Genomic DNA, 24,317 nt, shown 5'->3' on the forward strand with positions numbered 1-24,317 from the left:
ACAAGTTGTGTTGAGAGTTGCAACTTGAAATAGATTGGTCAGTGCCAGCCTTACCAAGTTAACATTTGAGCAAAGAGTTGAAGTAAATGAGCTTAAAACTCTCCCTTTTTCCTTCACCAAAATGAAAATATGTAGAAGTCCTTTGAGACAGTCTAAATTTACTTCTTATTCTTTTATCTTCTTTCATTACATAGAAGTTCAAATTTTTCAAAAAAAGAGTACTTCTGAGCCAAATAATATTTGTAATGGCTTAGGTAAATACTTTGGTTTTGAACACTATTAATTATTTCTCTTCTATTTTATCTTTTTTTTCAAATTCTAAGACAACTCCTTACACATTATTCTTCTGTCAGTTTTGAAATGTCTTCCTCCACAGGGCTCATGAATAACAACATATATTTTAATGTAATCTCATATGTCTAAGTCATGAAATTTGGCAAGGTCAACTCACAGCACATGAGGAATGCCCACGACATGAAAGACTGCACAAGACAACTGACCTGGTTGTTTCTGTATACATTGGCAAACTGAGGACAATATCTCAACAAAACATTTGCATCTTTATGAAGTGATATTGTAGATAATTATTTATTTGGCACTGATAATCAGAAAGCAGAATACATGTCACACAAGGAGCTGGAATTTTTGTTTCTCTTGTTTACTACCAATGATATTGTTGGAAATAAAAATATCTGTGATTTTGGCTTCTCTGGATTAAATTAAATAGAACATTCCATACATTAAAATCACTATTATAATTTTTTGTTTTTCTCACTGAGCATACCAAAATAAAGAGTTAGGTGCATTTAATGTATAATCAGTAAAAGGTATTATTATGAGAAAAATTATTTAACTTTAAAAGGAATTATTTTCTAATATAAGCTCAATGTTAGAAAAGATCAGTAATCAAGAAGACTCCTCTATGGGTTTTTGTTTTACTTTTTGAAAACCACTTCTCTAAATTTAAGAACCAATGTAAGACCTTGGTTTTTCACTTAGACCCTGACTTTACTTTTTCTTCTCCTGGGCTGTGGGAACTAGATGGGCAGGAGGTGTCAGGCTTGTTTCCTTGACCTTGGACACATGTTGTACCATGACACTGCTGTGCATGATGCTATATGTGAAAATGTGAGAACAGGATTTTATATTTCACACTTTCAAGCTTTATTATGTTGGCTTTAGCTCACATTTCTTCAAAAATAATCAAATATTGAGTTGACAATATGCCTCATATACTATTTGTTTTATACTAATAGTTTTCTAATTTAATTTTATAGCTTTATGACAATGTATTCTGATTTATCTTTTCCAATTTAGACATCTGCAATGGAGTGTTACATATGAAAGAACAGCATCTATTAAATTTAAAGATAAGTAGCTAAAACATTGTATCTTGTAATCTTTGTGTATTCCCGATGCTTGATATACTGATATTACATCTTTTTCATGTGTTCTCTTACTAGGAATACACAGCCCGAGTACATCTTTGAAATAATCTACTGTTTTATCTTTTATATAATGTTTGCTGGATGAAATATTTTTTCTTTCATCAATAAGATTAAAATATTTTCCATGCATTATATTCGATTTAAAGAAACAAACCAGCATATTTAGGAGACTGAGGCAAAAAAGATATAGTTCAGAGCATTCAGTGAGTTCTGCATATTTAACAGAGTGCACATTACATATGAGCTTGAATCACATTTTACTAAAAATTGACCTTTTGTCTTGAGAAATGCACAGGAGTATATAAAAATAGTCATCAAGGTAGTGTTTGTTGTGGATGTCTAAAATTTTGGACAAAATATAATAATAAAAGAAATTAAAGATGAAATTTAAAGTTCCTTTTGCTCTTTATGACACCACCAAACACTTCTATTCTTTTATATGTAACACTAGTTATGAAATCACAATATATAAAAATATCAACTTTTAATTTTTTGTTCATTTTTGATAATTACGTAATAGCTAATTTTAGTAACTGAGGTTTTTCTTTAAGTCTCCAAAACACGATCTAACACTAATTTTAACATTAAATATCTTCTGAAAAACAAAACTATTTATTTATTAAAAATATAGATGATTTGGTTTCTAGCATTCTAGCAGCAAAATAGTAAAAGTTTCAGGGTTGGTATAAATAAAAATTTTTCTTTAATTTGTGTTTGTGTTTTTGAGGATGAAAACCACAAACAATGGTTTCTATGCTCTCTGCCTCCAGAGCACCAAAAGTATGTCAATGTTCTCTAAAATACCACCTCAGACGCTAGCCATGCATTTTCCTTTCTGTCTCTTTCTGTGATGGTTCCACCCACTTTGGATTGTCTTATATTCCATTGTGAAATCTTCGCTTCTGAGAGCTGTTTTCTCAGCACGGCACACAGATTCCCTCTTTGTTTCAGTTGCACCCTGGTCATCTGTTCGAAGTTCCTTACTGGAGCTCATTTTACATCAGGGTTTTTTCTCATGTTTGTCACAGCAAAATGGTCTCCACCCACACAAATATTGCCAAGCAGCCTCACTCCTAAAATCCAACATAGACTGATAAAGAAAAAAACATTTAGTTTTCAATGATCTTGTATAAAATGGTTGATCATTTTATTCTCACCAATCGACACTTTGCATCATCATGAATTTTTTTTATAGTGTAATCATGTATAAGGCAATGATTCTGTTACATCCCGTCCTTGCGAGCAAGAAGGGTCGGAGACTGCTGGGTAGTCAGAGGTGTTTTATTGGCCAAAGTTTCAAAGTTTTACCTGCGCAGGGGCGAACTCTCGGGGTGCCTCCGGAGACACACGAGTGCCAAACTGGCTGCAAATGAGAGTCGCGCCTGGTGCTTACAGCCTGGGGTTTTTATTGGGGTGAGCAAGCAATCAAGCAAGCAGCAAATACAGAAGCAGACATAGCTGTTAGCAATTGGCTATTTTGAGAGGACACACACATATCTCTGCTTACTACAATGGAAACTTTTCTGCAAAGACAAGGCCATGTCTTGAGGTAAAAATTTTCCCCTAACGGGTGTCCGAGAGATTACTTCAAGGTCTTGGCTAAACTCCCTGGAACATCTGCCCACGGCCAGGTGTGGTTTTCTGCCTAAGTCTAAAAATAAACATCTAGTTTAAGCAAACATCTCGGCTCTTCTCCTCACCCCCTAACAATCCACCAACATGTTTGTTTTCGAATACTACAGTTAAACAATTAATAGATGTCAATTGTTGTTGATGAACTTTTTTGAGGTATGCTATGTGAACTCATTTCATATTCAAACCTGATGAAGAGAGAGCTTATTCGTCAAGAGCGTTATATAATTGGCCAATAGTAACACATTTATTAGTGTGTCTAGTCTAGATGAAGAGTGGGCACTAGATTAAGCGTGGGCACTTAACAGCAACAAGTTTTTATTTTAAAAAAATCGAAAAAGCATAAGTTTATTCATTATGTTCACCATTATACTATTATATTTATTTTTTGTATCTAAAAAAACTCCCTTGCCTCATACAGATCTTAGAAGCACTGTGCCTCAGCTTCCTCATTTCTAAGATGGGAATTTGTTAAAAGTAAATATAATCACCTTTTAAAATATTCTTTCAAAATATAAAATAATATAGGAATGAAAGCTGATGTCAATATGTTTTTTAAGTCTATTACAACATTTTTCCTAAATATGTCTTAGTTGCTTGGTTACACACTTTAATTCTCATTTGTTTGCTGAACAAATATTTATTGACATTCTGTACTATGTTTCAGAATAAGTTCTTGGGATATAACAGTGAATAATACAGATAAAAATTCCTGTCCACTGTACTGATAAATTCAGAAAAATAATGTAAAAAATCATTTGTAGCATGCATATATCAAACAATAGGATATGTAAAGAAAAATAAAGTGGCTAGAAGGCTTAGAGAGTGATAGGACAGTGAGGTTTTTTAATTTTTAATAAAAGAAACCAGAGAGGAATCAAATAGAACAGTCAGGAAGCTGTAGCCCACTGGCCAAGTGAGAAGAAATGATGGCACTGACCAAAGTGTCAGCTGCGTCAGTGAGCAAGGCCAATTTTCAAAGGGTTTTGAAAATAGAGATGACAGTACGTGCTGCTGGATTTAATGCTGGGGAGAGAAGGAGAGGAGTCTGGAGTGTCTAAACAGCTTTCGGTCTAATAAAATGGAAGGATGGAGCTACCATTACTGAGATACGGAAGGATCTATTCATGTGTGTGTGTGTGCGTATATGTGTCATGACGGTTTCGTGTGCGTGTATTAGAGGGAGAGAACTGGTAGAGTTTCTTCTCATGACAAAATTAATCTAATTATTAGATAAACAAATGTAAAATGTGTACTACCTTCCTATACCCCTTAAAGAGAGTCCAGGCTTTTTTTTGATTCCACACTTTTCATCTCTCTGGAAGCCAAGGTTCCTTCCTACTGCCACTGATTGAACTTACTTTTTAATATTTCTTATGTGAGTTTATTAACAACCTCTGAATTGTCTTTCTGCTTCTCATCATTACTCTATTCAGTGCCTCTTAAGCACTAACATCAGAATAATCCCCTTGAAATGCAATAGTGATTGTATCGTTATGCCTTCCAAAGATGTCCAGAGATTTTTCTTTCCTTTCCCTACACATTTTCTATCCTGAAACTTAATATATACCAGGACCTGACTTCTCAGAGATGAGTCTTTTAAACTCATTTGCTGTCCTTGCTCATCATACAGAACATTTTTGAAATTGAATTTTATCTTATCACAGAAATGACCAACATCATTCTTACTCTTCAATTCAGATTCATTTTACAAAGCTTCATTTTATTCAATGTGCAATTCTAATTCTCTCTCCTTAAAGACATTCCCCACTACCTTTAACAATGCAATTAATCTCTCATTTAAAAATGTTTTCATGCTAACTAGTTATGTCCGTAAGTTTTAAAATTTTTCCTTCCTATAAAGTGATAGTTCCAGAGAAGATCCTGCTTGGTTAGAAAAGATAATCCTTTGTAACCCTGACTGGTGCACTCAGTGAATTAAGCATTAGCCTGTGAAACAAAGGATCACAGGTTCAATTCCCAGTCAGAGCACATGCCTGGGTTGCGGGCCAGGTCCCCAGGAGGAAACAAGTGAGAGGCAACCACACATTGATGTTTATCTCCCACTCTTTCTCCCTCCCTCCCTTCTGTCTCTGAAAATAAATAAACAAAGTCTTTTAAAACATAAAGATTATCCTTTGAGGTAGAGATGGACACTTTAGGATCAAGGTGTGCAAATTGATGTACAACACCATAGCAGGTATGGCATGTCTGGCCAGTGAAACTATACCAGTGCCGCTGATGCCATAAATTCTTAAAATAATGAATCATTGCTCTTTTAATCTGATTTGCCTCATTTGACTTGGAGAAATGATATTACATATACTATCAATAAGGTAATATTACTTTCAAAAATAGAATAGGTATTTCGATCTCCTATGCACATATGTGCACTCATACAACAGAACATTTTCTCTGTGTTGTTAATCGTTGTCTGTCTTGAGACAAATGATCACACCTACTACATGGAGGTAAAATCAGTTTTGGTGATGGTCTATTTTTCTTAGATAACAGGCCCCATGGTCAAAAGGAAGCACACACTTAAGTGTTCACCAGGAAGAACCTTTTATTACAAGAATTATTTCAAATATCTATTCTTATCACCAATGACTTAGTCTAAGAAGAGTAAAAATCAATAAACCCATTTAGGGATGGTGAAAAGACAGAGTAGATGGTGTAGTTGGAGAGTTGGGGGAGATGGAAAGACATTGTACTATTCTGAGAGAAAAAAAAATCCAATGTCCTGCAGTTTTAAATGTTACTAGGACCAAACTTGAAGGATGTAGCCTTTGAATTAGATTCCAAGTTAAAGATTCTAACTTGAAAGTATGAGAGTTCTGGGAATGATTGAGGTCAAATCTGTTGGATAGAAATGAGATGTATAATCATGTTTAGTAATAAGAATGCTACCTAAATGGTGTTGTTATAGGAAAACAAAGCAACCAGACACCGAGGGATTCTGGAGTACGAGGTTTATTGTTTAACGTGCACGGGCCCAGAGGAGTCATTTCCAAATTCTGAGCCCCGAACAAAGGATTCTTGGGGAATATATAGATTAGGGGGTCTTTCTGTCTACGTGACAAACGTGGGATACAGAAACAGAATGTGGTAATTGTTCTATCAGCGGGGGTGCCAGTTCCAGTCCTCACTATCCGGCCACCCGCCCTCCCAGACGGCCCCATCATTCTCTCTAGGGCGCCTGGGGCCTGGGCAAATAAAGGTTAAACAGAGGTTTTTTTTTCAAAGTTTCCCATATCAGTGTGACTTAACGAGAGCAAACTTCACACACTGAAGATGAGAATTTGTGAGCAGAAGGGCTTGCAGATGCCTGCCGCCCTCATTCTCTGGACTGCAGTGGGGGGACATGCTCGACCTGCAGCATAACCAGAAACCATCCAGGGCTGGACACAGCGGGCTTCTCTGTCAGCAGGTGACCTTTTCTCTGTTTATAGGGCAATTTGACATAATTTTCAGAAGTCAAAAAAATTTTAATTTTGGCACGAAATAGCCTGAACTGGGGTATCAGATTTTTTAATGTGTTATAGAGGATATCAGATGCATAGAACTTTGAGACTACTGGAAAGGTAGGTTCAGTTGAAGTTCCTCAACTACCACATTGTCATGAAAGTGTCCTGGAATCATTCTGGACAGTCCTGCTCGTCTCTGTAATAAGTGACCTCAGGAATTGTCAGAGTCAAGGTTAGTGACTTGTTATCTTGACCTAGCTGCAAGAAGAAGGAGAAAGCCATCACTAGGATGAAATGTTTAATCTACATTAAGCCTTTCAAATGAATCTATTTCACATCCTTATTGACCTCAACAGGTAAAAAGGCTTATGCATGGTCACTCACTGATCATATCATAGTTATAGCTTTGGCAAGAAGTGAATCTTTTTGTTATCCCATAAAAGGAGAGAGGAAGAGAAAGAGAGAGAGAGAGAAGGAGGCAGGGAGAGAGGGAAAGAGAGAATATAAAAGAGAAGGTAGAAGGAAAGAGGAGAAAAGATAGCCATTAGGGAAATGCAAACCAAAACTACAGTGAGATACCATCTCACATCTGCTGGTATGGCTCCTATCAACAAGAAAAGTAAAAACTGGCGTTGGAGAGATTGTGGAGAACAAGGACCTCCAATTACGGCTGGTGGGCATGTAACCTGCACAACCACTATGGAAAACAGTATGGCAATTCCTGGAAAATTTCAGAATAGAGTTACACTATGACCCAGCAACCCCTCTTCTCTGAATCTACATTAAAAAAAGGAAAAATTTACTCAGAAAATAAGCAACCTCAAGTTCACTGCAGCCTTATCCATGGTGGCCAAGGCATGAAAATAATGGAAGTGAATTTTGATAGATGATCAGATAAAGCTGTTGTCATATGTACTATGGGATGCTACTTAGCCATAAGAAAAGATAAAATACTGCCATTTGGGACAGCACGGATGGACTGTGAGAATATCATGCTTAAAGAAATGTCAGACAGAAAAAGTTGACAACCACGTGATTTCACTGATATGTGTGATCTAAACTGAAAGCAACAAAAGAACAAGAAAAATGAACAAAAACTCAGGTACAGGAAACAGTATGGTGATTACCAGGGTTAAGGAGTGTGGGGGAGGCAGTAAAGGGTAAAGGGGGTCAAATACATGATAACAGAAGATGATCTGACTTTGGTAGTGGGCACAAAATGCGATATACAGAATATCAGGTATCGTAGAAATATACCCTGGAAGCCCTGGCTGGTGTAGCTCAGTGGATTGAGCTCGGGCCTGCGAACCAGACAATCGCGGTTTGATTGCCTGGGGTGCAGGCCAGTTCCCTGCAGGCCAGTTCCCAGCAGGGGACACACGAAAGGCAACCATACATTGGTGTTTCTCTCCCTCTCTCCTTCCCTTCGCCTCTAAAGATAAAGAAATAAATAAAATATTTTTAAAAAGAAAGAAATATACACTGGAAATCTATATAATCTTACTAACCAATGTCATCCCAATAAATTTTAAAATGTAAGAAAAAAATTGACTCACTGTATAGGTACTTTTGGGAGCTAAAACAGCAGCTTTTTCTTCAATCTTCTAAGTTCTTTTAGCTGGAATAATAATCTAATCAGCAGATATGAATTAATTCATTAACAGAAAAATATATAAAGTTTATTACAGATACACATACTGGTTGTACCATAAAAATGTGACCCTAACACTTTGGTCAGTTGAGGTTTCTATGCCAATTTGAACAAAGAAAAGAGGAGATGGATCTTAGAAATTTCAAAGGAAATTCCTAGGTAGGTGAAGAAGAGCAGAACACAAAGGGCATGTAAATTCCTGCCAGTCAAGAAAGGAGAGGACACAGGTGGTCTACTTAATAGGCTTCTGCTTGGAGCCTTCCTGTCTGCCATTCTAGGATGCATGTGCTAAATTCCTTCCTGGAGATGTGCCTTTCATGTGAATTTCTTAGACAGGAAAGGAGGAGAATCAAAAGTTCCTTTGGTGTCTCTTTTCTTAACAACCAGCTTAGAATCAATATCCCAAAAGGCACAGTTTCAGGGGTGACAAAACTTTGGTCCCTTTCTGAATTCTATTTTAATTATGTATAGGAAAGACAAGTAAATGGGAAGATTCTAGAGATCCAGATTTTTATTCTGCTATGCCTGAATTTCCCCAAAGTAGATAAATTATAAAGGGAAATACTTTCTAACTTTAATCATTTCCTTACCTTTAGCTCAAACTTTTGTATCCCTAGACCAGAATTTCCAAAGTACACATTGTCAAAATTGAGCTTTATGATCTGTTAATATTAATACTTTTTTATTGAACACCCTGTGGGGAACTCCATGGGGAACTAATATTTTACTTACAAACTAACTGCCCAAATCCTACTTCTATGTCATATCAGCAATCCTCAGAACTTTACCTTTTGATTATTTAACTGTTTTATCCAAGATGATTACTTCAGCAACAGGTCTTCATTAGAAAATTTTGATAATTAATGTAAGCAATGATTAAAAACATAACATTATGTATAGAGAGGTAATACAATTCTGCTAAAGTACAATAAAACAAATTTTGTTTATGACAAAGATTAAACTTTTTTGTTATCTTTATTAAGCTTTATTTTGGTTGTCCCAGTATTTATGCTATTTTCCTTTTTAAAAATTTTTATTTGTCTCAGCCCCTAGACTCTTCTCTCCCTACCCCCCACCCCTTTCCCCAGCAATCCCTACACACATCCATGTCCAGAGGCTTTCATCTTTTTTCCAATCCTTTCACCTGCCCCCCACTCCCGACAACTGTCAGGCTGCTCTCTATGCATCTGTTTCTGTTTTGATTGTTAGTTGATTCTTATTAGATTCCACATATGAGCGAAAGCATATAGTATTTGTCTTTCTCTGACAGATTAATTTCACTTAGCATAATGTTCTCTGGGTCCATCCAAGCTGTTGCAAAAGGTAAGATTTCTTCCTTTCTTCCTTCCTTCCTTTCTTTCTTTCTCTTTCTTTCATCTTTATTTCCTTCTTTCTTTCTTTCATCTTTTTTTCCTTCCTTTCTTTCTTCCTTTCCTTTCCTTCTTCCTTCCTTTCTTCCTTCCTTCCTTTCTCTTTTTCTTTCTTCCTCTTTCCTTCTTTGTTTCATCTTTCTTTTTTCTTTCTTTCTCTCTTCCTTCCTTCCTTTCTTTTCTTCTTTCTTTCTCTTTTCTTTCTTTCACTTTTAAGTCATATACTATTAAACAATGTACTATAGTGAATTAATCCACAAATCTACTGATGGACATTTGGTCTGCTTGCAGATCTTGGCTATTGTAAATAGAGCTGCAATGAACATGGGATATTTTAAATTATTCTTGATTGTAGGATTGCAAGATAAAATACTGATTTTTCAGTATTTGTAACTGAACTGTAGTTGCAAGTTTTCTATTTATGAAAAATGATATTTATCTTACCAAATATTCCTCACAAAAATATTTAATACCTACTTTAGTGTCGATGGTACATTCTGTCTGAAACTTTACATATTGACTTTACAAAACGCCATTCACTACTTCTCTGAAAATATTATAAATATTATAGTGTATGAGCAGACTAAAATTCATGGATTACTCTTTGTCAGCATTTTTTCCTAGATATTGTTTAGCAGGATGTTTAGGATATATTTTTAATTCAGTATTACTTATTTCTTTTAGTGCTCTCTGTATATTTTGGATGCATATGTAGTTCAATCAAACAGAAAATTCCATAAGTTGAAAATTTTAAAATGAAGATATTGGAAATACCTAAAATTCAATATGACGTCAAAAGGAATCAATCAATAATGACCTTTTATTTGAGTGTCTTTGTTCATTCATTTGTTTATGACATAAAATTCTCCATATTCATTGCCTCTGAATTCATTATTTAAGACACACTGCACTTGTACGTCATCACTGAATTATTTTTTTAATTTTTAAAAGATTTTATTTATTTATCTTTAGAGAGGAAGGGAAGGAGAGAAGGAGAGAAATATAAATGTATGGTTGCCTCTTGTGTGTGCCTCACTGGGAACTGACCTGCAACCCAGGAATATGTCCTGACTGGGAATCGAACCACGATCGTATAGTTCGCAGGCCCTCGCTCGATCCACTGAGCTATGGCAGCCAGGGCTGTATGTCATCACTAAATTCTTTAGGTATAATTTCTGGCAATTAGATCCTACTTTAGAGAGTTGGAGTAGTTATTGAAGCACTATAAATTTGTAGCGTTAACATGATTTAGAGGTTAGAGGAAAGAAGTATGAATGTTTATTTTTTAAAATTTTTTTATTTAATTATTTTTCAAGTACAGTATTCTGTCTTTTACTCCCATCCCAGCTCCCCCTCGTGGTCCCCACCTCCCTCCCATTTCCACCCCCCTTAGTTGTTGTCCATGTGTCCTTTATACTAGCTATAAAATTTGTTTAATATGCCCTGGATTTCCCAAAGATAAAGCATATAATGCATATTAAGAACTCTAAATTTTAAAATTTTTTAAGATTTTTGTTTATTTTTTAGAGATGGGGGAAGATAGAGAGAAAAAAGAGAGGAAGAAACACATCAAAGTGTGGTTGCCTCACACACACTCCACACCAGGGACCTGGCCTGCAACCCAGGCCTATGCCCTGACTGGCACTCGACCTGGCACCCTCTTGTTTCACAGTCTGGAGCTCAATCAGGGCTGAATTTTAATTTATAATATATGTACAGCTATGCATCTATAAATATAATATAGTATCATTCATACATATAGCTGAGTTTCTAATTCACGTGAGTTAGCATTGTCAATATAAATTAGGTTATGTTAATTCATCCATTGTCCCAATACTCATATACAGAGAGTCATGGTTCATTTCATGGTATAACTGTTCTTTTTAACATGCTTTCAGGTTCAATTCCAAAACCCAATTAATGAAAATGTGGTTTTACTCTATAAAATATTGTTTGCATTGTGAGATGATTGGATTCTTTCAGATTTTTTTGCTTAATCATGTATCTCTTGTTACAACAGCACTGTTTGCAGCTGAACTTAAATTTGAATTTGGAGAGTTAAATGCAATATTTGAGAATATAAAGACCATTGGGGTAGTCTATTTTAGAAGTGGCAAGTGGGATTATTTAATATATAAATGGTAACTCAAGCCTTCAAAGTAAATAACCTCCCAGACTAGGGATTACAAATCTGTTTTTATATAATAATCATTTGAGGTACTTTATACAAATGTAGTTCCCTGTGTAATAGACACATGATATGCTTGATCTTCAAAGGACCAATCATAGCTATGATGTAAAACACATCCCTGTGGATGAAGTTAGAAATCGCTGACTTAAATGAGATTATATGGTAATTGAAACTATGACTCAAAATGAGATCCCTGAATAAGGACAGCTAAAATAGAAAGTTAAAAGGGCTTAGAAACCTTCCTGGCATTCAAAGGATGGGTGGAGGTGAATGAACAAACACAGAGAACTAAGAGGTTAGCAGTGAGAAAATAGAAAATCCTTCAAAACAGCTTCAGGAACCTAGAGTGGAGTTTTCAGCACTGCTCAGTGCTAGAGGGGAGTGCTTTTGGCAGTGCTAAATGCTGCTCAGATCCTCCGTATATATAACTGAATACTACCCAGCAATAAAAATAATGAAATTTTAGCACTTGAGACAACATGGATGAACCTAAAGTATATTATGCTAAGTCAGACAACTCAGGCAGAGAAAGTCAAATACTGCATGCTTTCGCTATCTGTGGAACCTAAAAGAATCAAACACACCCATAAACAAAACAAAACAAAAATAGGCTCCTAGAAATAGAAATCAAAAAGATGATTGCCAGAAGGGATTGGGTGCAGAAATGGGTGGGAAAAGTGCAGAAATATATAGTGAGTAATATTGTGATGAACTTGCACAGTGACTAATTAATGATCACTAGACATATTGAAGTGATCACCTTATAAGGTGTTATACTGTTCACCTGAAACTACTATAATAGTGTATACCAACTACACTTAATTAAAAATAATAAAATTAATAAAACATAAAATAAAATAAGGGACAATGCAGAACTTAACTGTATTGTTAGAACAAAAACCAGATTGCGAAGGCTGTAAAAGGTGATTGAATAGCAATTGTGGACAACAATGGTGAAGGTGGGTTGTGAAGAGAAGGGAGTTAGCACAGGAAGTGGAGTTGTATCTTTAAAAGGTGATTTTATTTTTAGGACAGAAAATACAAGAATATTTAAGTGTTGAAGGGAGTGATTCTCTGAATTATGATCAATGAGAAGGGAGGTAAGGAAGCAAAGGGGCATGTGGTCATTATGGATAAAGGTGGAAGTAGAAAAATATTAGTTTTGCTCTAATTATTATTTGTTATGTTTTACTTATTTAATATCTAATATATGATGTATTACAGTTAGACTAAGGGAAAAATAAAAAGAAGAATGAGACACTGACATATGCCTATCCTCAAACTGGATATGATAATGTGGAAAAGACATGACTGAATGAGTTACTGTGACATGACAGGGATTATAATAGATACCCAGGGTATAGAAGAATTCAGTTCTAGATGTTGTGCAAGATCATCACAAAGAGGAAGCATCTTAAAGACTGGAATAATGAAGAAAGAAATTGAATAAAGGCATTTATTAGATAAAGCAAGATATTAAAAACTAGTTTTTAATATCTGGTCACTTTCAACAGAAAATTAGGAACTTTACAAGCCTTATAAGCATTCAGTTATTTTAACACCATGTGGTATCTATTATTATTCCCAATTATAGAGAGGAAACTCTATAATTACAAGCTGAAGATTTTACTTCTCTCATAAGGAGGGAACCAATGTTAGGACTAGTGCAAAGAGAATTCAGGTAGATTCTCTTACATCAACCGCCTAAGAGCTGTGCTGTAAGAAGCAACAACTTCTCACTTTACTCTCTGCCGTCAGCTCAGCAGCTGCAAAGCAGCAATCATGCATGAATGCGTCTGCATTCATATTGGCCAGGCTGGTGTCCAGATCAGCAATGCCTGCTGGGAGCTCTAGTGCCTGGAACATGGCATCCAGCCCAATGGCCAGATACCAAGTGACAAGACCATCGGGGAGTCAGGGGGTGGATCCTTCAACACCTTCTTCAGTGAGACAGGCGCTGGCAAGTATGTGCCCAGGGCAGTGTTTGTAGACCTACAACCCCCAGTCATTGATGAAGTTCACAATGCTACCTACCACCAGCTCTTCCACCCTGAGTAGCTGATCACAGGCAAGGAAGATGCTGCCAATGACTATGCCCATGGACACTACACCATTGGCAAGGAGATCATTGACCTCATCCTGGACCCAATTTGGAAACTGGCTGACCAATGCACAGGTCTTCAGGGCTTGTTGGTTTTCCACAGCTATGGTAGGGGAACTGGCTCTGGGTTCACCTCCTTGCTGATGGAGCGTCTCTCTGTTGATTATGGCAAGAATTCCAAGCCAGAGTTCTCCATTTACCCAGCCCCCACTGCCAGCTTTCCACGGCTGTAGTGGAGCCCGACAACTCCATCCTGACCACCCGCACCACCCAGGAGCACTCTGATTGTGCCTTCATGGTTGACAATGAAGCCATCTACGACACCTGTGGTAGAAACCTCGATCGAGCTCCCAACCTATACTAACCTAAATAGGTAGATAGGTCAAGTTATGTCCTCTATCATGGCACCCCTCAGGTTTGATGGAGCCCTGAATGTCAATCTGACCAAATTTCAGACCAACCTGGAACCCTATCCCCACATCAACTTCCCTTTGGCCTCATACGCCCCTGAGAAAGCCTACCATGAACAGCTTTCTGTAGCAGAAATCACCAATTTGTGCTTTGAGCCAGCAAACCAGATGGTAAAGTGTGACCCTTATCATGGTAAATACATGGCTTGCTGTGTATTGTACCACGATAATGTGGTTCCCAAAGATGTCAATGCTGCCACTGCCATCAAGACCAAGTGCAGCATCCAGTTTGTGGACTGGGGCCCCACTCCCTTCAAAGTTGGCATTAATTACCAGCCTACCACAGTGATGCCTGGTGGAGACCTAACCAAAGTCCAGGGAGCTGTGTGCATGCTGAGGAACACCACTGCTATTGCTGAAGTCTGGGCTCACCTGGACCACAAGACGGACCTGATGCAGGCCTAGTGTGGCTTTGTCCACTGGTACGGAGGAAGGAGAGTTTTCTGAGACCCATGAGGACGTGGCTGCCCTAGAGAAGGATTATGAGGAGGTTGTTGTGGATTCTGTTGAAGGAAAGGGTGAGGAAGGAGGAGAGGAATACTAATGTTAAAATGTCACAATGTGCTGCTTTTACAGGGAAGCTTATTCTGTTTTAAACATTGAAAAGTTGTGGTCTAGTCAGTTAATTCATATGTAGCAGTGCATACTCATGTACAATCACTAGCCCATGCTTTAAAACATGATGTTTTGTTACAGACCCAACCAGTTCATTTCTCTGATGGGCTTAAATAAAATATTCCCTGTCTTAAATGGGAGAAAAAAAGAATTCAGACATTTACTACACACATAAAGAAAACTGAAAATGTATTCATTGATGCTAAATTGTGTTTATTTTTATTTTCTTTTATACAGATTGCTACTTTTTGTGGTAGAATGATTATCTCTTCACCAGATAGAATGTGCATATCTGAACTATAAACAGCACGAAACCTTCCTTCTTGACCACCTGCCCATCAATAGATCAGATAACCAGAAGACTTGCTTAGCAACAATTAATTTTCCTTTGTAGACCTCCAGTAATATGTTGGTTCACTTAGAAGCTTGACACTTTTTCCCCAAGAGAATCTGACCATGTCTCCTGAAAATCTAAAATTCACAAATTCACAGCAGGGCTTGAACCGACCCATTCCCTTGTGAGTTGAGGGGTGATGGCTTTAGTTTCCCCTGTAAAATAATGTATTGGAACATAGACATTTGGTTTTAAACATGCAAACTTTTACTTCTAGAACTTTTGGCGATGGCAAAACAAATAGGGGTGAAGAAGGATCCATACTACCACCTTATTTAATTAGCATGTTGTTCTGAAGGCTCTAATTGACCTACTTTCCATGAGTTTAGCTCGATAAGCATTTCTACTATAGAACTTCTTGTTATGTTTAAGTGAATTAAGATGCTGAACTCAAAAATGGTAGATATTGTGGAAGAAAAATGAATTGGTATATCTATATTACATTTCTATTTGGTCCCGACTGCTTGCAAGTAATTACAAAAAAAAGTGTTGAGAACAGCAATTGCTTACTATAGCAGTTAGAGAAAAATATAGGAAACATCTGAAATGCATGAATACAAAAGATCTAGGCTACTTTATTACCATAATATTTACTGGATTTTGAGAAGAATAATTTCTCTCTGCACATTATGTATGTGAAAAAGTAAAAGGATGAGAATGTAGTAAATTAGGTATATACATTTTTTAATTTAAGCAAGTCAGAAAACATGTCTTTATCTATACGCTGCACTGAATTTCAAGCACATAAACACAATATTAATATTGATAAAAGCAGCCCATGCACTGTTTAATGCCAGGTACATTCTTATGAAACACAATGCAACCATTTGCTTTGAAAAATTTAGCCCTGGCTGATGTGGCTCAGTGGACTGAGTGCCAGTCTGTGAACTAAAGGGTTGCTGGTTCAGTTCGCAGTTTAGTACATATGCCTGGGTTGCAGGCCACTTTCTCAGTAGGGAGTATACAAAAGGCAACCACACATTGATATTTCTTTCTCTCTCTTTCTCCCTCCCTTCTCCTCTCTAAAAATAAATAATTAAAATCTTAAAAAATTAAAAAATGTATAATGTTTTGTTGAAGGTGAATTCTCTATCATTTACATGAATTATAAATGAAATACCCAACCTAAGGATTAAAGAAAAAAACCTTGAAATTGTATTCACAAATAGCACACTGTCACATAATTTTTAGCTGTACAAACCAGCAGCCCATCTAATATTAACACAATGCACTACATGCTGTACAACCTGTTTTATTCCAGTGAACAATACAGGATTAAAAATACGTAATTTTAGCGATTACAAATAGTCTTAAAATATGTTGATTTTCTCCACACTGAGCTTGTTTTCAAGTGATTGATTCTTTTCATTCACCACATGAATTACTTTTAAGTACTTATGAACCTCTGATATTTAACACAGACAATGTGACAAAAGTTTTCTGTGTCATAGCATCTCAGGCTATTTTTTGTCTATTCCATTAATAACATACTTCTTCTTGCACCAAAAATATTCTAAGAAAATGTTCATTTTAATCAAAATAAGGATCTATTTTTTTATGTTTTGACATGTGCGTTACAAAAGTCATAGGCAAATATCTTGTAAATTGCCTCACTTATCCTATTCACTTTAAATAGTTATCGTAACAAATATCTTTTGAATACTATAATTTCAAAGTGTCACTATGAAAACCAAAACAAAAAAGTTAGAATTGCTCTGTCAGCTACTTTGTGTGAATTCATTTGGTTCTTTGAATGATTGTTCTTGCTTCTCTGTCTGTTTGGAATCTAATTAATAACTTAGCTTTAATTATACAAGGGAGTCTTATTTAAAATAGTTGAAATGTATTGAGCATATCTGTGCAGGGCATGATTTAGCACTTAAAATAAGCAATTCCATTTAATCCTGACCGTACCACTGGGACAGATTGTTAACACAGACACTGAGGAGGAAAATATTGAAGACTTAAAGTCATTTCCCAACATCATTCATACAATTGTGAATTTGTAGAGCTGGGTTTTCTTATTTATAACAAAATAATACTTTGTATATGTTAAATTACATACTATGGTATATGAGCAATTTACATCAATTTTTCTGGAAACTTTAATTTTGTTACTTTTCTATTCTGGACAGCACTAGCAACAACAGTTATTAGTACCATAGTATGTTATTAGTACCAGTGTTTTGAATGCATTTAAACTTTTCATGTGGGCTCAGTGGAAGTCATTGGTTTCTGTTCAGTCTTACAAGATACAGCACAATATCCTCAGATTCTCTTATATTCGCAGTAGAAAGAAGGAATCTACCCTTCACCTATATGATTTGTTTTTATTGTAGAAAATGCTGGTCAGCCATGGGAACTTTGTTCATGCTTCAGTAATGAAAGTCTATAACCAGGCAGAATTCTTCCTAAGTCACAAAATCTCTATGCTGGAATAAAATAAATTTGAAATATGGCAAGGTTTTTCTGGGAAAAGCCCAGCCATTGCTAATATAACAAGAATGGTTTGTGTGGTGTGCATATAACCTGGCAGCCAAGCAGAATGGACTGGAATATTCACATGTGGGCAATGAGGACTTCGCTGTCAGTCAGTGGGGGCTGACTAGCCCATGTGCATGCAGATGCTATTGAGTGAGCATATGTACTGTGTGCCTGTCATGTTCAAAATCACTGAGAGATGAACCTGCATCAAATTTTTCATTAAGCTTGAACATTCCTCCATGGAAACTATTTGCATAATTCAGAAGGCCAAAGCTATGGGCAGCTGGTGATTGGCATCTTCATCAGAACAATACACCCACTCATGCATCACTTCTCGTGCAAAGGTTTTTGGTGAAACATCAAGTCGCCCAGGTGGCTAAGCCCTCCCGTAGGCCAGATTTTGTGCCCTACAATTTCTGCCTGTTCCCAAAACTAAAAACACCTTTGAAAGGGAAGGCATATTAGATTAACAATGAGATTCAGGAAAATACCACAGGACAGTTGATGACTATTGGAAGAACTGTGTGAGGTACCACAGTGCCTACCCTGAAAGAGACTGAGGTTTCATTGTCCTATGTACAATGCTTCTTTTATCTTGTATCTTCTCCCATAAATGTCTCTACTTTTAATTTTGCATGGCTGGATACCTCTGGACATACCTTGTATATATCAGGTTAGTCTTGGAAGATAAATTTGTGAAAATAGGGAATTATTTGTGCCATGTTGAAGACATGGGAAGAAGGTTGATAAATGATGTTGTTTGATTATTAGTAACTATTCTTTGAGCCTTTACTAAGTCTTTACTAATGATTTTGAATACAACCATACACTTTCTTTTCTGTCTTTCCTCTAATGCACAGGAAACCATAACTATGATTAGTTCAATAACACACCTAAAAGGAACAAAAAATAAATGAAAGGAATAAAAGAGGGGGAAAAAGGAGAGAAGAGTAAATAGAAAAGAGAAAACAAAGTGAGAGGAGGTAAAGAAAGATAAGAAAAAACGTAGTCCTGTTGTTACCATCAGTATTTAACTAGATAGTGGTAAAAGAAAGAGAGCAAAAGAAAGTAGACATTCAGCTTAATAAAATGGGAAGCGCACTCCTGCTTGGAGGCCAGAAAGCTACAGCATCACATCCCAGCTTTGCCCTCCATAAGTCAACTGCCTGTTGACTATGCTGACCTGTAGAACCTAGAAAATACGTTTGACATTTCCAGAGACGAAGACAAACCCAACAGGAGAGAGGGGATGAGAGAAGTAGAGAAAATGCCAGTCTGGACCTCTGTGAAGTATATACCAAACATCGCTGAGTTTCCACAGGTTACAAGGAAGCCACAGCTGGCTTCTTAGGTGTCACCCCAAGCAGCTTCGAGAGGTTTCTCAGGTCACAGAGATTCACCTCCATGGTGATGAGGGGCCTGGTGCAGTCTGCTGAATGAGAAGAAATCATTCTGCTGGATTTGGGGCGAGGGCTAAAAATAACTTTTCTTCAATCTTGGAAGTTTTAGCTGGGCTAATAAACAAATGAACACAGTCAGATTAACAAGGGAAAATGTAGAAAGCCTATTATGTGAATGCACATTAAGGATGCCATATAAAAATGAGGGCCAAAATGCATTGCAGACCTGAGGTTTAAGTGTTGTTATGGACAAAGCAAAATGGGGGAGTGGGAGGATGTCTAAGGCTTCAAAGGATGTAGGCAATTGACTGGCAGTTATGAAAAAGCAGAATCCTCCTGGCAGGCACATTCTTATTAGACAACCTGGGAACAATGGAACACCAAGTTTGCTATAGTTAATAAGCCCTGCTTGGAACCTTTCTACCTGCCCTACTAAGGCAGATAGGCTAAATCTGCTTTGTAGAGAAGGACCTTCTATCTGAATCTCTTAGGCAGGAAAGAGGCAGATAAAACATTCTTCTTGAGTCTTTTGTGTTTCAATTATCAGTTAAAAAATAACATCCCCAAAGACTGTTTTGGGGGCCATACTGCAGTCCTTTTCAGGAGCACAGGATCAGAGGTGCCAAATGTCTGCAGCAGAGACAAAGTGGACAAGACTGAGACAGAACTAGGCATGGCTCAGCTCCCCTCTGAGATCTGAGAAGGCTCAGGGCCCTGGAGAATCGGAAGAATCTCAGGAACAATTCTGTGGACAGTGAGTGAGCTAAAGATATTTGAAGTTGACTGAATTTTCACCTGAGTGAAACTTTTAAAATGAGAATGAATAGAATACCTTACATAAATGTTCCTCTACCAAACAGAATTGGTTCCAAAAAGCAAATTAGCTTTCTTTAGAGAAACAGAGTTTTAGGTTTCACATTTTATGTTTCTGACTATGCAATTCATCTCTGTTACAAATGTAACAGAGATAAATGTAACAAATATAACATAGCCATTTCTTTTTTACTCACCCAAGCAATGCACAACCTAGTACTTTCTGTGTGAAAAAAGCAGAAAGGGTCTCATTTTTGACTTAGAGAAGAGCTGTACTTTGGTTTAACTTGATCATATGTCAACAAAAAATCAAATAATTTAATATTGGTAAATATGGATGGCTTCATGTGCCAAGTTAAGGTATGCTAATTTCATCTGGTAAAATAGGAATAACTGATGCATCCCATGTAGAGAAATGGCATGATAAAGGATGGAGTACATAAGATAGCTAGAATCAGAGCAGAAACATATCAGGATCATAAGGGAGTAGTCAGAGAGAGCAAGTGAGTTTTCATTAAGACTAACAGGAGACGAGGGGTGTAGAATGCACAATGCTTTTTCACGGGAGGAAATACCAAGTACAAAGGAGAGTTTCCCAAGGTCCACTAGGCTGCGTGTGGAGAGGGAACCCGGGAAGAAATAGGCTGAAAACCTGGTTGTGGAACAGCACTTTAGATACATTTTACTGCTTTACATTCTAGTCTGGGACACTTGGACTGTAGACGGGCTTTTACACACAGACTTGTAAGAATAAGTGCAGTGATTGCGTTGAGAGTTTGTAAGTAAATTTTCCTTTGGAGAAGAGTAAAAAGAAAGGTTGAAAGAATAGCATTATATTATATTATATTATATTATATTATATTATATTATATTATAATATTATTATATCACATCACATCACATCATATCATATTATACAACATAATAAAATAATAAAAATCCATGCAACTTCTCTTTCTAATGTGCCTTTTTTTTGCTTGGTAATGTTGAATTTTCCATGTTCTCCCTTTGAATTAGATCAGCTTCTTTCAGAAGTCTACTGGTACCACTAGAAACTAATAAGGGTTGCAAAATAAAATAAATCAAACAGAACAATATTTACAATATTAATAGCACCTCCCTGGTCAACAAAGTTATTAAAATTGATGTTGAAAATTAAATAGTTTTCATTATTGCACTTCTCACAATGCCTTTAATAACTAATATGCATTTTAAGGTCTATATATCATGCAGCATTTTCCATAAGTATTTTAACATAAATTCAAACCAAATTATTTTAACATGAATAAACAACATTTTATTTATTTTGAAATAGAATATTGAATGGGGTTATTTGCAGACCATTTTCTGAAATATTATATTGGAAACTTGCTGCCTTTTCCATCTTTCGTATAAGAGTATGTTTATGTATGTAAATAACAATATTCCTGGGAACTGCAGAATTCAGAATATGGCACGTGATCCACATAATGTGTAACATTTCATTGTGACTAAAGTGTGTCATTGCCATCAAAGATCATCTTTTTGATATGTGCGTAAAGACATATTGCACTCAGCTTTTGAAGTTAAATTAGATGTGTAACTTGAAACACATGCTATTTCCATTGAGAAATTGTTTATGAAAATTGAAGATTATTTTACTCACATAGATATTTGTCATGGTAAAAATAAGATATTTAACATTTAATTACTGAATGCATAATTTTAAATTGTTCTTTTTAAAAGTCAAAACTTATAAATAAATAACATGTCTTATTTTTTGTAAACATAATTTTCTTTTTTTTAATTTTTATTTTTTATTTAGTTATTTTTCAAGTACAGTTTTCTGTTTATTTCTCCCATCACAGCCCAGACCCATCCCATGCTCCCCACATCCCTCCCCTTTTCACCCACCTTAGTTATTGTCCCTGTGTCCTTTATACTTGTTCCTCTAAATCTCTCCCATGTTTTCCCCTTAAATTCCCTCCCCTTATTCACTAATGTAAAACTTAAATAGAGGTGTCTCATTTTGGAATAATCTCAATTATGCATCCAAGGCAAGGGATATGAAACTACATTTAAATAAATACTTTTTTACACACCTGTGAGAAAGGATTTATGCTTCTTTAAGAATTTGTTCTGTCTGTTCTGATGTTTGCTGAAATTTAAAGATGTGTCTAGAGAGGTATTGATGATCACATGTCTCTCTGAAGAAGAAGCTATGTTAAAAGCAAAAACAACACAGTTTAATTTGTTTGTGATAGTATATCTCATACAAATACAGGAGGTTAATAATTTATTATTTTCTACTGCTAATAGAAAGTTCATTTTGCAGTCTAAATATCAGTCTAAAAACAGAAAATATTCTGTTTTCTTTCTGTTAAATGCAGGACTGTATTCTGATGTCACCTGTAGGATATTTTTGTCCTTTTAAAACCTCGACCCATTCATAAAGAAAGGGTTCCTCAAAGTTGTCAATAGGAAAAATATACTCAGTTTGCAAACAACCGGCAATGGAAACAGAATAGATAAAACTTTAAAGCATTCTCTTTTTTAAGGTAAAACACAAGTACACAAACTGAAATCTAAAAACATAAGATTGCAAAATAAGTAAAATGCTATTCATGTTCTCTCTCTTCTCTTTCTCTGTGCTTCTATTTCCTATCACATTTCTCTCCTATCATCTCCTTTCTCTTCTCTCCTCTCCAAGGTCAAAATATATATAAATTTCAAAATTAAATGTAGGGCTCAATTAATTCCTTAGTCATTACAATGCCAACCAATTTTTAATTAATTCAGATTTAATAAACTTAGTTTCTGTTCAGTGGAAGAACTGCCTCATATTATCACCATGTTATTTAATTAAATTTAAGTAGTTATGTGTTTTGTACAAAATAAAGCTGTTTTTCTTTTTAAGGAGATAAAACTAGCCATTAATGGAATAATTTTAATACTATGATATTAAAATATTTATTTATAATCCCAATGTCATAACTACTTAGCTATAATGTGATAAGAGAACTAAAATTATTATTTTCAGCTATTTCTTAACATCATAATTTTCTAGCTTTTTTAGTCACTTTCTTTGTGGTAGTGTATTTAATAGAATTGAGAAGGAGGGCATATAAGTGTGTAGGTTAAAGCAGAAACTGAAACAAATTTTATTCATTCATTTTGTTTTTTTCTAAACATGCTAAAATAATTATACATATGCACAGTGACATGGTTTCTGTCAAATTTTTAAAAACTACTTTTTATTAACAAACTGTCTAATTTCATGTAAATAATGTTCTACGATTAATGTTGGCTTGTGAATAGAATATACATTACTCATGAAGAATGCAATTGTGAGATACTGCAATTTTTAATATAAATTTCTTGATGTTCTTCTATAACTTCATTTAGAAGTGATAATATGGTTTCTGACTGCTGTGAGCATGTATTAGTTTATAAAATTCAAGTTAATATATTCAGAAAGAATGTTAAAAAGGATTAATATATATTTCTTAACATTTCCTTCTATTGTAAAAGCTTAATCCCTGTGGAAATGAGAACTGTACTAAAATAGGATTAATGTTGATAGTTTTTATAAAGCACAATACCATAGAACATTTATCAGTAACATAGGTAAACACACATGTTGATATCACAAAGTTGGCAGTCCTTTAATTTACTTTTATCAAAGATAACAGAGAATTCACAGCTATAATAGGAACTTCACACTGAAATTTATGTAGTGTGTTTTGAGATAAAGAAACTAAGACATAGAAAGTCCAAAACCATTTATATTCTTAGTAACAGATCTAACACAGAATCCCAGGTTTTGAATTTCAAGTCACTGGAATCCCACGGTACTAAGAAACAACATAAGTGACTATTAAACATATTATCAGCCTATAACTAGTAGGGGTTCCAAACACAACATTGTCAGATGAGTTACACGACATCCAGAAATTCTGTGAATTACATGTGAATGTTTATAATGTATTTTGAAAAGATCACATATTTCATTATATTGTCAAATGTATCCATTACATCAAGTAAGTTAAGAATTATTATCTTAAAAGCAAACAAAAATGTTAGATATGTGACTCAAATTTCATCAATATTCAGGGGTAGGCTTCTTTGAATTCTTAATATTATCTAAGAAAATATGAAAGATAAGTATATGTATGTATATGTACACATTGAAAACATTCATCAATCTGTGTTTTATGTAATACTCAGTTTAAGCACAAATCTAATCTTCATTAATTCTTGTTCTTTTCTTTTTTTATTTTTGTGCAGTTACAGTTGCCCCTG

General features: G+C 35.5%; 1 pseudogene; it reads left to right on the top strand.

Moving 5' to 3' along the window:
• The first annotated feature begins 13,541 nt into the window (after nucleotides 1-13,541).
• LOC119056074 (tubulin alpha-1A chain-like) lies at nucleotides 13,542-14,874 on the top strand (annotated as a pseudogene).
• The last annotated feature ends 9,443 nt before the right edge of the window (nucleotides 14,875-24,317 follow it).

Source organism: Artibeus jamaicensis, unplaced genomic scaffold, assembly GCF_021234435.1.
Source record: "Artibeus jamaicensis isolate MK-2021 breed Jamaican fruit bat unplaced genomic scaffold, CSHL_Jam_final scaffold_369, whole genome shotgun sequence".
Taxonomy (NCBI): Eukaryota; Metazoa; Chordata; class Mammalia; order Chiroptera; family Phyllostomidae; genus Artibeus; species Artibeus jamaicensis.